This window comes from Scylla paramamosain, chromosome 23 (genome assembly GCF_035594125.1).
Source record: "Scylla paramamosain isolate STU-SP2022 chromosome 23, ASM3559412v1, whole genome shotgun sequence".
Classification (NCBI taxonomy): Eukaryota; Metazoa; Arthropoda; class Malacostraca; order Decapoda; family Portunidae; genus Scylla; species Scylla paramamosain.
This window is the reverse complement of record NC_087173.1, coordinates 6,304,483-6,320,485: the sequence shown is the minus strand read 5'-3', so window position 1 is coordinate 6,320,485 and position 16,003 is coordinate 6,304,483. Positions and strand designations below refer to the sequence as shown.

Below are 16,003 nucleotides of genomic sequence, written 5' to 3'. Positions count from 1 at the left end.
GACATACGTAATAAAGTAAAACAACGAAAACATATGAATAACAAAATATGAAGGAAAAATACATTATCATTCCTCTCTCTCTCTCTCTCTCTCTCTCTCTCTCTCTCTCTCTCTCTCTCTCTCTCTCTCTCTCTCTCGCTGCCTTGACCTATTCCTTATTTCATTTCTCGCTGTTATTCTTGTTTATTGTACTTGTCACTCTCATCTACGTTCCTTGAGTGATCGTAAATACAGCGACAGACTTTCATGGGGAATTTCACTTTATAAACAATGACCTTCCTGCAATTTGTGTCTTATTCCTGCTTTCCTGTATTTTAGCTTTACTTTTTCATTTTTTTTTCTTATTCTCCCCAATTTTGCTGTGGTTCTGTTTTGAGTATTCATGTCATGGTTTTTGTTTTTCATTAGCACACACACACACACACACACACACACACACACACACACACACACACACACACACACACACACACACACACATGACAGACTGATATTTGTTTTAACTTTACCTATATACTCGTTTACCAAATCCTTGTATCACACACACACACACACACACACACACACACACACACACACACAGGACAAAAAACACACTATCCTACGATTGTATACCAAAGGCTTTTAAATAATTGAGTTCCCCTGCTGGCCCAGTCACCCTCTCCCCTCATCTTTCCCTCACTCCCCTTCCATTCCCCTCTTTCCTTTCTCTTCCCCTCTCCCTCTGGTTTCACAATCTCTCGCCTTTTCTATCTGTTCATCTCTCCCTTTATTCTAAAAATCCATCTGTGATATATATACATTTCTCTCTGTCTGTCTGTCTGTGTATGTGTATTTGAGCGTTATTGTCTCTCTCTCTCTCTCTCTCTCTCTCTCTCTCTCTCTCTCTCTCTCTCTCTCTCTCTCTCTCTCTCTCTCTCTCTCTGTGTGTGTGTGTGTGTGTGTGTGTGTGTGTGTGTGTGTGTGTGTGTGTGTGTGTGTGTGTGTGTGTGTGTGTGTGTGTGTGTGTGTCATTCATCGCTACGTTTCCTTTATAAGTGAAGGTCGCGGAGGGAAATTCATGTTAAGTGGAGCCGTAAGTGAAAGCCGAAGGTCTTGCGTCGCGTATACACAGTAAAGGCATCTATATTTTGTGACGCGGAGGAAGTGTGACGGGGGAAGCTGGTACGGTGTGACTGAAGTGCGGCGGCTGGCAGGCAGGCAGACAGGCAGGGAGTGTGTGACGCGTTACGGGCGATGAAGTAAGAAATGAAGTAAGAAAAGCAGAGTCATCATCACCATCACCATCACCACGAACACTGTCATCACCATCATCACTATCCTTCGTGTGTGTGTGGGTGTGTGTGTGTGATGAAGTGCGTCGCGGTGCAGTGTGGCCGTCCCTGTGCCGTCTAAGTGTCAATACATCACACTCTACTGTCGGAAAGGAAATTTACACCTCAGACATAAATCAAGTCAATTTCTCACCGACGGCAGTTTGGCAGCGGCGGCAGTAACGACGTGACATTCCGGTACCAGTAATGTGTCACCCTCCCGCACGGCAAATAGCAATAATAATAATAATAATAATAATAATAATAATAATAATAATAATAATAATAATAATAATAAGAGTAGTAGTAGTAGTAGAAGTAGTAGTAACAGCAGCATCCACCACCGACAACCTTTACCATTATCTACAGGTGAGTCAGGGCAGGTGTACGACTTAATTAACCTGTCACACACAAGGAGGCTGCACAAAAGCAACCATACTAGTAATAATAATAACAATAATAATAATAATAATAATAATAATAATAATAATAATAATAATAATAATAATAACAATAATTGTAATAACAGAAACTTTCACTGGACGAAAAGAAAAACACATCGTTACCACATCAAAGTCACCACCCTGACCACCACCACTACCACAGCCTTTGCGTCAGTGGCGGGGCTGTGGGTGTGGTGCGGGTGTGGGTGCGGGTGTGGTGTGGTGTCTCCTCAACATGCGAACAAGGCGATCAGAGACTCCCTGACCACCCAGAAAACAAATGAAAGTCGCCGCGGGAAAGGAAGAAGCGAAACATTATGACGAGGAACGAAGAGAGGAGAGACTCGTCCAGAACCCAATGACTATTAATGTTAAAAGTTCCATTAGAAGGGCCGAGTTTTATGCAAATTGCTCGGAAAATGCAAACCTAAATATTATAAGACGATACATGGCAGATAATGCTTATAATACTCTTAGGATTTTCAAGGTGAACGAGGGAGAAATAAGTCGGCGGATACACGAGAGGAATGGGTGGACAAGTGAATGGATCAGTGTGGACTTTGGTGGATAGGGAAAGACTTGGGTTAGTGTTGCATTTGTTGTTGTTGTTGTTGTTGTTGTTTCTAGTGTGGCCCAAGAATGAGCTATAATTGGAGAGACACAAACAGACAGACAACTGACGGGGATTTCGATATGTCATTCCTCTTCTTCCTCCTCCTCCTCCTCTTTGTCTTATCCTCCAGGTCTTTCTCTTCCTCCTCCTCCACCTCTTCCTTCATCGCCACCACCATCTTTTCCTCTTTTCCTTCTCCTTATCTTATCCTCTTCTTTATTCTTTATTGTTATGCCAATCTTCCTCTTCCTCCTCTTACATTACTGTGACTACTACCACTTCCTCCCTGTCCTCTTCCTCCTCTTCCTTATTCTTCATCGCCACTCTACTCTTCCTATTCCTCCTCCTACACTACTACTACTACTACCACTTCCTCCTCCTCCTCCTCTGACTTCGATTCTCCCTCGTGTTCCTCCTCCTCCTCCACCTCCTCCTCCTCCCTCGTTTCCTCCCCTTCCTAAGCTACCTGCATGTTAATTCCCAATCCGCAACACTCCCTTAGTTTGCAACACACACCACGCCATCACTTCAGCTATTGAACGCAACACTCACCCCGCACTGCAACACTAATGCCGCTTGCAACACTTACTCGCTCTTCAGGTCACTCACTTCACCAGCAGCAACACAAGGTACAACACAACGCAAGGGAACACAACACAACACACAAATGCAGGCACAATGCACGCAATACTCGTCACAAGCTGTACGAGTACGTATGAAATTTTGCAGACAGACATTCCCTCTACACCCACACACACACACACACACACACACACACATGTATATATTCTCACTATAAAACTTATTAAACTACTGACAATGTAAACCTCTTCCTACTGTTCCTCCTCCTCCTCCTCTTTCTCTCAAAAGTTGACCCTCCCCTCCCCCGCCAGCCCTCCTCTCCCCAGTGTCCTCCCCTCACGAAAGATAATGGACTCGCCCTGCAGTTTTGCCAAATGGAATGAATACAACTTTTTTTTTTATCTGACAGAAAATAAACTAAAATAAAGTACTGTCTTTGTTCTGGAAGTTCCAAAGTTACTTAATTAATCTCCTTTTTTTTTCCCTTCGTTTTGCGACAAAATTATAATAAAGGAGAAACGAGTTTATATTCCCAAATTGCTTTCATAAAGGTACGCTAGATTTGGTGTATGAATAAAAGAGGCGCACGTAAGTGAAAAAAAGTCAAACAGTATAAAAAATTACTTGATTAAGTCTGAGTTTATAAAACAATAAAATGTCATCTGGAAGCAAAGCAAATTAGTTTAGAAATATGTAAAAATAGAAAAATGGAAAAAAAAAATGATAAAATATAATTAAACACAAATATACGAGTGTGTGCACTGAAGAATCAGTAAAATATAAACAAAAACTAATATAAAAAAGCATAATAAGCAAAAACGTACAAGTTTAAAGAAACTAAAACTACACGATAACTAAAAATCATAAGAACAATAAAGAAATTACAGAAGACAAGGAATAACAAACACAATAGAACCTCAAAGACAAGATAACTAAGAACAACAAAACAATAACAAAAATGCAACAAAGAAAATAACTAAGAATAACAAATAATCTAATAACTAATAAGCAAACCAGATAAAAAAATGTAATTAAAAGGTACCTTAGCAAAAAACTGAAACAAGAAAATAAAATAAAAAAAGAAAGGATTACAAAAAACTGAAATCAAACAAACTGAAAACTATCACAAAAAAAAAATGACAAAAAACAAAAAAACAAAAAAACAAAACAAAAACTAATGTATTGAAAAAAAAAAAAAATAAATAAATAAAATAAAGAAACGAAAAGACAACTTAGAACATCAAGCAACCGTGACTGCACCACCCAGAAGACACAACACGGGTACCATTCACAAAAAGGCGAGGAGTAACTCAGACAACGGCGCACCTGCAGCAACAGATACATAATAACACAGGTGACTAGCGAGCCATACACACGTCTGAACACGAACCGCAACTCTCCTGTCATTTCGCGACTCACTGAACTCTGCGATATTAGACGAGAGAGAGAGAGAGAGAGAGAGAGAGAGAGAGAGAGAGAGAGAGAGAGAGAGAGAGAGAGAGAGAGAGAGAGAGAGAGAGAGAGAGAGAGAGAGAGAGAGAGAGAGAGAGAGAGAGAGAGAGGTGTGGGGGGGGGCAGGTACTTCTTCCTTGACCTTCAATTAAAGGGTAATGATCTGGAGGAGAGAGAAGGAAGAGGAAAGGTGAAAGAGAGGAGGAGGAGGAGGAGAGAGAGAGAGAGAGAGAGAGAGAGAGAGAGAGAGAGAGAGAGAGAGAGAGAGAGAGAGAGAGAGAGAGAGAGAGAGAGAGAGAGAGAGAGAGAGAGATAAAAGCCAGAGAAACATTACCTACCTGTCTCCTCCTAATTACAATTTGTCACAGGTAATCTGTATGTACATTCCCATCAGGCTTCACTCAGGGGTCCACCAAACAATAATACTTTCATGCAAATTCAACGCTTGCCTCAGAGACGAGTTTTGGGAGGTGGGTCATTTTTCTCTCATCTCAACGCGAACCTTCAAACCCTCCGTCAATTAGAGGTTTCGGAACACGCTTGCTTGGGTTCACTCTGGAGGTGTTTCAAGACAGCTCCGCGAACCCTTGAACGAAGCAGTAAAGTAGAATTAGAGATGTTTAGCCGAGGTGGGTTCTTCTTTCTTCATGTATATTGTCAATTTTGAAACTCTATCTGTTCGATGGTTCGGATGTTTCACTCAAGTGCTTCAAGTCAACTCCGCGAACCCCGTGAAGGAAACAGTAAAGTTGAATTAGGGAAGAAGCGTTTACTGGAATGCGGATCCCTTCTTTCCCTTCATGCCAGCTGTGGATCTTGAAGCCCTCCGTGGATTTCATGGTTCGGATGGTTCGCTCAACATGTTTCGAGACTGTTTCGCGAATCTCTAAAAGGGAGACACTCAGATTTTTTTTTTCTTCTGTCGAACGTGATTCTTTAAACTCTCCGTCAATTACAAGATTCAGAACACCGGAACACTCTTACATAGGTTCACTCAAGTGTTTCGAGACTGTTTCGCGAACCCTTAAAAGAAGCAATGTTAAGAAAAGATTTTTTCCCCCCGCATTCCAACATGTACCTTGAAAAGCTCTGTCAATTAGAGAGTTTGGAGCACGCTTGAAAGGGTTCATTCACTCAGGAGGTGTTTCGAGACAGCTTCGCGAACTCGTTGAAGATGTCAGGGGAAGAGTTTCGCGGGAGTCGTTCTGGATAATTGAGTTGCTATGTTCGGGCTTTACGATTTCAAGACTGGACTCGGCGGCTGGAAAACAAGAGGGCGAACCAAACCAGTTGAGTTGAAGCGAAGCAATTACTGTACAATGAATAGAAAAAAAAAAAAAAAAGAAAAATAAAAAATAAGATATATAAAAAGAAAACCGAACAGACAGAAGAACAAAATGAACTAAGCTTGTGAGATTAATCGAAGTTAAAACGAAGCGAGACTGTGGAATGTGTTATTGCAAGACTGAACCACAAAAAAAAAGGGTAAAAAAAAAAAAAAAAAAGACATTAGAGTGCCGAGATGCGAAGACACATTGCAAAAGGCGGTGCAAACGAGTAAAGCAGCCAAAGGAGTGAGTTTTAAACGTCCCCGCCACTCGACCACTCAGCGCGCGGCAACACCCAAAGCGGGGATTTGATTGGTTAATGCTAGAAAGGCTATTAACTGTCCAGGACCTAAGGCGACCATTAATTTATTGCCTAATTCTGTTTTTTTTTTTTTTTTTTTTTCGTCTCCTGCAGCAAGTTATCTTTTTGTTGACTTATCACATCGTAGGAGGGTAAGAGAAGGTATGTTTCTCTCTCTCTCTCTCTCTCTCTCTCTCTCTCTCTCTCTCTCTCTCTCTCTCAACAAAAATATCGAGAGAGAGAGAGAGAGAGAGAGAGAGAGAGAGAGAGAGAGAGAGAGAGAGAGAGAGAGAGAGAGAGAGAGAGAGAGAGAGAGAGATGGGGAGTAGGGAGGGTTACTTTTAAAAGGTTCGCGCGCCGTTCTGGCTTGGCTACACTGTCTCGTGCCTGAGTAATGGATCACTTATCTTTACTGGCAACACTTACCACACTTAACCCTTCCGTGCTTTTAAGACTGCCAGAATCTACCTGCCGGAAAATATGTAGGGAAGGAAAGACAGATGGAGGAAAAAAAGAGACATGAGTAGCATCTCAGATTCAATTAAGCAAAAATTGCATAAAAATCTCTACAGGTAAGTAAAGGTGATTGTCAGTAGCCAGGATATAAGGTAGAAGGAAGTATTTTTAGTAACTTACCTGTTAATTAATGGTGTGGCGATATTTGTTGATCTCTGAAGGGAAAAAGAAAAGTATTGATTTTTTATTTATTTATTTTATTTTTTTTTTGCTTCGCGGTGTTTGTCTGTTTGTTTGTTTCTTATGTCTGTCCTGTTTCTGTGTGATTAGGTGTCAGTTTGTTTGCCTGTTTGTTTGTGTATATATATGACTGTTTTCTCATTTAGTCACTTGATGTGTGTGTGTGTGTGTGTGTGTGTGTGTGTGTGTGTGTGTGTGTGTGTGTGTGTGTGTGTGTGTGTGTGTGTGTGTGTGTGTGTGTGTGTGTGTGCGTGTTTCATTTCTGGTATATTAACATTACTATTATTATTATTATCATTATTATCATTATTATTATTATTATTATTGTTATCATCATCATTATTATTATCCTCCTCACTATTATTATTATTATTATTATTATTATTATTACCATGACTACGAATATTGTCACTATCACCATTGCCACAAGTATTGCCATTGCCATTACTATTATGACAGATATGGAGACGAGAGTACGAATTATTCAATTATATTTGATAAATATTGGTGCAAAAATGTGACCAGTTTTGAGCTAAGCAGCTTTTTATGCGTCGCGTTGTCTCACAGAAAAACCTGTAACCGATGCCTCAATTAATTATCAGCCGTGAAGAAAGCACACACACACACACACACACACACACACACACACACACACACACACACACACACACACACACACACACACACACACACACACACACACACACACACACACACGAACAACAACAACATCAACAACAACAACAACAAGAGTACAGGCTGGTCAGGACAGCAACAAGACAATTAGTGAACACTGGAACAAAAATAGAAAATAACTAAATAAAGCGACTGAAACACAGAGATGAAAAATATGAGACAAAGAAACAACAAAAGGATCAAAGCAATTCGGTGACGAGAGAAGAGGAGGAAACGAAATTAATAGGGAAAAGTAAATAAAAGAGAGGAAGAAATACAATAGTCTGTCACACAGCACTTGTAATATACACGTGACGATGTAAATGGCAGGTAAGTAAATATAAACAATACATACACCTTTGTAATAGGCCTAACTTAGTACACCTGTAGAAAAAAAGGTAGCTGTTTTCTTTTCCTTCTTTTCTTGTTTCATTTCTTCTTTTCCTCCTCTTTCCTGCATAGATTCCTTCTCTCTGTGTTCTTCCTCTCTTTTTCTTAGTCATTGTACTTCTTTCGATTTATCTCCCTCTCTTTTCTCCCTTTCTTTCCTCTCTCATTTCCTCCCTCCCTTCAATGTCATTCCTTTCCTTTCTCCTTCCATTCTTTTCTTCTCTTTTTCCTTTATTCTCTGTCGCTCCTCTTCTCTCCTCCTCCATTCATTTCTTTATCTCCCTTCCTCCTTCTCTTTCATGTAATTCCTTTCTTCCATCTTTCCTTCTTCCATTATTCCTTAACCTCTTATTCTCCCCATCCATATCCTCCCTATCCTTCTTCCTTCACTCCAATCTCCTTTCTCTTTCACCTCCACCTTCCCGCGCTCCTTCCCGTTCCCTTTTCGCCCTCCCTCCCTCCCTCCGTCAATATCCTTCCCTCCTCTCCCTTTCCTTCCTGTCCCTCTCACTCTCTCCCCTTGACACTAACGGTAGACTGCTGGTCAGGTAACGTGGCCTGCCTCTAATTTCTTGAGAGAGAGAGAGAGAGAGAGAGAGAGAGAGAGAGAGAGAGAGAGAGAGAGAGAGAGAGAGAGAGAGAGAGAGAGAGAGAGAGAGAGAGAGAGAGAGAGAGAGAGAGAGAGAGAGAGAGAGAGAGAGAGAGAGAGAGAGCAGACAAAAACACACACACACACACAAAAAAGCATGAAAAAAACAGAAAAAAACAAACAAATCCAACTATAAAAAAACAAAACGCACGTTCAAACATTCACCAACCAGACACGGAGACGACACACACACACACACACACACACACACAAAGGGAGGGAGAGGGAAGATGGGGGAGGGGAGGAAGGGCAACGAAGTGAATCCTGCGTGGCGATCACAATAACTCAGGAGGGATTAAAACAAAACAAACCCTCGAGGTGACGCAACTCTGGAACCACTGAACCTAATGTTATGATAGTTATGATAGCGTCTCTCTCTCTCTCTCTCTCTCTCTCTCTCTCTCTCTCTCTCTTGTGGAGCGATTAGGATAATATTGAACGTTAGACCAGATACAAAAATTGATAAATAGATATAAAGGTAGATACAATTGTAGTTGATAGATAAATAGATTGGGTAAGTAGGTAGGTAGGTAGATAGACACAGATAGATAGATAGATAGATAGATAGATAGATAGATAGATAGAGAGAGAGAGAGAGAGAGAGAGAGAGAGAGAGAGAGAGAGAGAATGGATATAGATAGATAGATAGATAGATAGATAAACAGACAGGCAGATAGACAGACAAACAGATAGATAGACAGATAGATAGATAATTGATTGATAGATATATAGATAAACTGATGCATAGGAACAGATCATTACTAATAATTATATTCTGCAATAGTAATATTTTTCTTATACATATAATTTTCATCAATAAAGAGAGAAGAACAACATATTAAAAATAATGAGTATGCAAAGTGTGTGTGTGTGTGTGTGTGTGTGTGTGTGTGTGTGTGTGTGTGTGTGTGTGTGTGTGTGTGTGTGTGTGTGTGTGTGTGTGTGTGTGTGTGTGTGTGTGTGTGTGTTACTCAATCTTTGTGACTTTCAAATTTATGGGGGCTTATATTGCTCTTTGTGCGTGTGCATGTGCGTGCCTGCGTGCCTGTGTGTGTGTGTGTGTGGTGATACTGTGTGTGCGTACGTGCGTGTCTGGAGGAACGTCTGACCTTGTATATGTGAGCATGTGTGTATGCGTGTGTGTCTATCCCGGGCCTTCCTAAAAAAAACCGTGTAAATGTGTAAGTCTCGCCACGCGCACAGGCGAACATTTAATTTTTTAAAAGCTGACAAACAAATGTTCAATTACACTGGAAAGGAAAAAAAAATAATAAAGAAACGTAAAAGAGGAAGAGAAGAATAAATGTAAAAGTGAGGCTGCGAGATGAGATGAGACGAGATGAGATGCAGTGATGCTGTACAATATGAAAAGTGTAATTAACTCCAAAATGTAAAAAAATAAAATAAAATAAAAAAAAATAAACTAAAAAAATGAATAAAAAAGCTTGGTGGTGGAGAAAAGTGAAGGTGAAATAATTGAAATAAGAATGGTTCTAATAATAAACGAGATGAAAGATAAGCACGTGAGAGTGAACGATAATGATGATGCTGATGATAAAAACAAGGACTGCGATAATTATTTTTGATGGCCACAATAATAATAATAATAATAATAATAATAATAATAATAATAATAATAATAATAATAATAATAATAATAATAATAACAACTAATAAAAAAAGACGCTACTACTACTACTACTACTACTACTACTACTACTACTACTACTACGACTACTACTACGACTACTACCACCACCAACAACAAACAACAGAGCTAACTAACAACAACAATGACAAGAGGAATAACAACATACCCGACAGACAACAATATACACACATAATACCTACATATACATTAATAGAAAAAAATAAAAATAAAACAAAAAAAAAAAAAAAAATATCACGCATAGATAAACACAAACCTCTTAATCCCCTGTAAAGGCAAGACATACCCAGCACAAGGGGAGGCATCTTGTTGCACTTCAGTTTCTGCCTATCGCTTAAGTCGGCATCTCCACCCTGACCCGCGCCTCCCTCCTGCCTCGAGCCTTAAATCCCACTTGTGCCTCCCCCAGCCCTGCCTAAGCCGCGCCCTTCACCTACCTTCACCTGCCCATCACTTGTATTGCTTATACTCCTCCTGCGTCACTGGTGTCTGTCTATCTGTCTGTCTGTCTGTCTTCCTATTCTCTCTTCAGCACTATTCAAAACATTATCAAAAACAAGACTCACATATCTATCAATCAATAGACGTAGAAATTTACTTAAGTCTCCTTCAAAAGTTACATGAATATTTTCTTCCACTATTCCAATGTTTATGGGTATTTTCGAAGCTTCGGAGCTCCATGACGTGATTCAAGTGGAGTTTCGGAACAAAGTGAAGGTGTCGGCTCGGAGTTTTGAAGCACCGTAACAACACTGAGCCGAATTCACAAAGAGCAGTAAGAAATAACTTGAAAAACACCCATGAAACAGTTCGGCATAAAGTTCGAAGCACCGTGACGCAAGTGAATCTCAAGTCTGAACCCAAACTTCAACCTTCAATCGAAACAGTTCAGTCAATTCTTCGAAGCAGCGAAACATGTGTGAAGCAGAAGCAAGACACAATGCATACATATATATATATACCTTTCAATAACGCTCTTTTTTTTTTGTGTATTTTTTTATTCGAAGCCTCATGAAGCAGGTGTCGACTCATCACAAACAGGAATATCGCGCAAAGAATTGTGGGTTATGGACTTGTTTCCCAGAATTCTGCCGCTAAATTAATGCCACATGTTCCAGGAATGTAAGAAAGTGATGATTTTACATACTTGTTTTCCCCCCCGTCACATCTCTCTCTCTCTCTCTCTCTCTCTCTCTCTCTCTCTCTCTCTCTCTCTCTCTCTCTCTCTCTCACGAAATTCCATAATTCCCTATACTTTCTCTGCTTTTATTTTCTTATGCAGATTTCTCTCTCTCTCTCTCTCTCTCTCTCTCTCTCTCTCTCTCTCTCTCTCTCTCTCTCTCTCTCTCTCTCTCTCTCTCTCTCTCTCTTCCATGAACATATTTACCTGCCCTGCATCTTGCCTACTTCCCTTCCTCTTCTACAATATCCTCAGAGCGCTGAATGCATCCACCGATATTCCCTTGCCATCACCATAACGCGCACTGTCTATTTATCGATCTGAAACATTGCGCGTGCTTGAAAAAAAATAAATAAATAAGTAAAATAAAATGCAATGACCAGAAACACAAACAAAAATAAATAACGGAAGAACAGCAACAAAACACGAGGTTACAACTGAAGGGGGAAAAAAAACGAAAAAAAAAAAAAAAAAAAGATAGGTGAAAAAAAATTATGGTTTGGAAGACAATAAGAATAATAAAAAAAAAAAAAAAAAAAAAAACGTGGTTGCAACGGAGAGGAGAAAAAAATGTGTATGGTTCAGAAGATAATAGCGATAATGGAGCGGAAATTCGTACACAGCGCAGCGCCATCTAGCGACATGTCAGGTTTGCGCGGGGTTAAGATGCGCGTTTTTCGACATAACTTGGGATAATGGACGTGACGGAACAGGCTTTCACGACCCGGATGATGGGGCGGCCGTATTTCAGGGTCACGAAGCGGAGGTCAGGTCAGGTTAGGTCATTAGAGGGCGTCACTCAAACCCTGAAGACTTGTCACTGTTTCTCTCTCTCTCTCTCTCTCTCTCTCTCTCTCTCTCTCTCTCTCTCTCTCTCTCTCTCTCTCTCTCTCTCTCTCTCTCTCTCACCGTTATCCTTCCCTCTTTCTTTCACTAGCCTCAATTTTATTCTCTCAGTTTCTTCCATTTACCCTCATTCATTCTTTTTTCTACTTCTTCCCTTTTCTGTCTCCTGTAATCATTCTTTCTTCCCTTCCTTCGTTTCTTTCTTCTCCTGTCATGTCATCTCCTTTCCTTCCATTCTTATCCTATTTTTTTTCTTTCCTTCTCTTTCTTCTTCCTTCTCCTCCTCCTTAACGTTATTTGATGCAATTTCGGTCTTTATTCTCACTGAATTGCACACGGAAATTGTTATTACTAAAACTTAGGAGACTGTCTACATTATTGCTTTTTCTTGGGTTCCTCATCAGTTAATCTCACTTAAGTCCATTTCATTTAATTCGTCATCCTTTTCTTCTTGTGTTTTTAACTTTTCTTGTTATCGTTATTTTTTTTTCTGATCATTACAATTACTACTACTAAAACTACAATTATTACTATCATCACCACCACCACTACAACCACTATCGTCATTTCATCACCGCCATCACAAGTGTACTCGTAAATCTAACGTAACTTAACAATTATTACCCCAATCGCCATCATCACCATCACTATTATCATCACCGTCACTAATACCATTCTCATCACTATTAGGGTCCAAGGAAGACAGGTAGCGAGTCTTCCTGCGTCTTCTTTAGTGGTGTCTTTGTGGCATAACGTCCCCTGATTAAAGCTTGAGGTCATTATTCTTTGATTAAACCAGCACTAATCACACCCGGTCACACGCCGCCACCAGTAATTACCCAACACACACACACAAACACACACACACACAGACAATGCTAGTGGTGGTGGTGGTGGTGGTGGGAAAGAAGAAAGGCTATTAGAGAGAAAGGAAGATAAAAGGAAGGAGAAAAGATGCATGAAGGAAGGGGATAAAGGGAGAAGAGGAAGAAGAAAAGGAGATAAAGGAAGGGAAGAACGACTAAAGAAAAAAAAGTAAAGTAATGAAGGGTATTTTAAGAATGGATAGGAAAAAAGGGAGAGAGAGAGAGAGAGAGAGAGAGAGAGAGAGAGAGAGAGAGAGAGAGAGAGAGAGAGAGAGAGAGAGAGAGAGAGAGAGAGAGAGAGAGAGAGAGAGAGACCGAAAGCTCAAGACAGACCGAAAAAAAAAAAAAAAAACATCGCAAGGAGTAATACAAGACACAATACACACAAAAGCATATAAAAATTTCGATCACACACTCACTCGCAATATTTCAACTTAACTTCCTCCTCTAAATGTTCGCTTGCAAGGGAGGGTGGCTATAAAACCCCTCCACTATTCATACCCAAGTGACGCTCTGCAGAAGGAGGAGGAGGAGGAGGAGGAGGGTAGAGGACAGAAAAGCTCCTGCAGAAGGGAATAACTGAGGAACGGATTATTGGGACATGTTTAGCGGTCGTCTCGTTACTCCCCCCGGTGAAAGGACGAAGGTAAAGAAGAGTAATATTCAGGTATTGTGAACTGATGGTCTTTTTTGTTATTTATGCTATTTATTACACGGTCATAATGTCCCTTGCGCTGGCTCGGTGCACGCAGGGACGGAGGGAGGGAGGGAGGGGGAGAGATGGAGGAAAGGGGAGAGAAGGAGGGAAGGGGAGGAATGGAGGTAAGGATTTATAGTATTGGACAGTTTAAGGATGTGTGTGTGTGTGTGTGTGTGTGTGTGTGTGTGTGTGTGTGTGTGTGTGTGTGTGTGTGTGTGTGTGTGTGTGTGTGTGTGTGTGTGTTTGCACATAATAATAGTCATAACAATAATAATCACCGTATTGATCATTCGGCAAAGATTTACACTTGGCAATCACACTCACGTCAACACGACCGTGAAATACAGCGGGGAACAAGCAAGCGGAAAGCGAGGCACTGAGAAAAAAAGAAAAAAATAACCCTTAAAGTTATTGCACAGAAAAAAAAAAATGTAAGAAAAAGAAACCTTGCAATATGATCAGATATGATTTATTGTTATTTACTTGCGTCAACAGAAGAAGAGAAGTGGAGGGGGAGGAGGAGGAGGAGAAGATGAATACAAACGCAACACTGACGAGAAGGAAGGAATTGTGTGTGTGTGTGTGTGTGTGTGTGTGTGTGTGTGTGTGTGTGTGTGTGTGTGTGTGTGTGTGTGTGTGTGTGTGTGTGTGTGTGTGTGTGTGTGTGTTTGCGTGATCAGCGTGCCGGAGGACCTTTTTCAGACTTAATCTCGAAATCTGAACACTATTCATAAATCGTGATTCATTAGGGATTTCTTTTTTCTCCTCAGTCCCTCCTCATAAATTTATCCTGACGCGTCCGCCTTTCGTTCGTCATTTTCAATTATAAGACCATTTCTCTTGCCTCCATTATTTCGCCTCCATCATTTTTATCCTCTTCTTAGCATCATTCTTTCAAGGTATTCGCATTATATTCCTCCTCCTCTTCCTCTTCCTACTCCTCCTCACCCTTCTTCCTCCTCTTACTTTATATACAGCTTTTGCCACCTACTCATGCACACTCGACTCCTCCTCCTCCTCCTCTTATACTATCCTCCTCCTACATATCCTTCTTCTTTACTTCACGCTCATCCTGATCCCAAACCTCCATTTTTTCTTCTTCCTTTGAGTTCACCTGTGTTCCTCCTCCTCCTCTTCCTTCTACCTTGTATACTTCTCCTGCTTTTCCATTTTTCTCATCTAATCTTCCTCGTTATCCTCCTTTTTTTCCTCCTACGCAAACTTCTTTCTCCTCCTCCTCTTGATCTTCCTTTGTGTTCATTTGCGTTCCTTGTTCCCTTTCTCCTCCTGCTTCTCCATCTCATCCAACAACCACTCCCCTCCTCCTCCTCCTCCTCCTCCTCCTCCTCCATCAAGTATACGCCTAAAGCAGCATAAACACAAGGAGGAATGTTAATTGGGCTTCGGACAAAAATTCACCACTCGAACGCACATCTCGGGATATTTGCCACCTTTTGGAGGCGCGCCAGGACCGTCCCGGGGGAAGGACAGTCCCGCCACATCACTTTTGAGGAACACGTCTTACCCTCGGGGACAAAAATACCGCCCTGCCCTCCGCCCTCGGGGGTGACACGTGGGGCGGAGGGCTGTCTTGAAGCACTGGGGAGTAAAGATGGACTGAAATGTTAATAATAATAGTAATAAAGAAGCTGAGAAAAGGAAGGTTTTGATTTTTCGATTCTGTCTTTCATTTGATTTTTAATAAAAGAAATGCTTTTTTTAATAAAGAGGAGTAATTACTTTGATATTATTCCATTTCTTTTTAATAATATGCAAGCGTCTCAAGAAAGAAATTGCCTTTTTTGGTCGCAGGTTTTTTGCTCTTTATTGTAAAAGTATTTTTTTGATAACTATAACTGTGTTTTAATAAGGACGACTGATTACTTTTTTACTTTTTTCAAGCAAAGGTTTAAGAAAGGTAATAAAAGTTCTTATCACGTGAACTGTTTTGAATAGAATATGATTTCGTTTTACTTCCATCCTCGGTAAGGCAGCGCTCAGAGTAATGGACTGCCTTCATCTGTCTTCAATAAACAACGAGCATTATTTAATTAAGGCAATAATTATTTTTTTTAGATAAAGAAAACAGTTTTTAATGCAGATGAATTATGATTTTCTGATTTCTTTGTTTAGCGGAGACTTGCTTAGACTAACCGACTCACTTCAATAAAGGACTCGCGTTAATAAGAGACACTTTCTTGAATTATTTGTTCATTTCTGTTAAGGAACTCGCTTCTTATTCCATTAGATTTTCATGACTATTTTTATTTTCTACCTTGTGAATTTCTTACGCATAATTT

The 16,003-nt window shown here is 40.4% G+C and overlaps 2 protein-coding genes across 10 annotated transcripts in view; one reads left to right on the top strand and one right to left on the bottom strand.

Moving 5' to 3' along the window:
• Positions 1-16,003, bottom strand: part of LOC135112076 (3-oxo-5-alpha-steroid 4-dehydrogenase 1-like) — a 360,238-nt gene that overhangs the window by 96,622 nt on the left and 247,613 nt on the right. For 5 of the 8 annotated variants that reach the window (XR_010274047.1, XR_010274046.1, XR_010274045.1 and 2 more), the window contains exon 5: positions 6,669-6,703. The exons of the other annotated variants lie outside the window; for them this stretch is intronic. The gene's annotated coding sequence lies outside the window, so the exon portion shown is untranslated. The remainder of the gene's footprint in view (positions 1-6,668; positions 6,704-16,003) is intronic. 8 annotated transcript variants of the gene reach the window in all.
• Positions 1-16,003, top strand: part of LOC135112075 (T-cell leukemia homeobox protein 3-like) — a 70,213-nt gene that overhangs the window by 4,783 nt on the left and 49,427 nt on the right. The window lies entirely within an intron of this gene.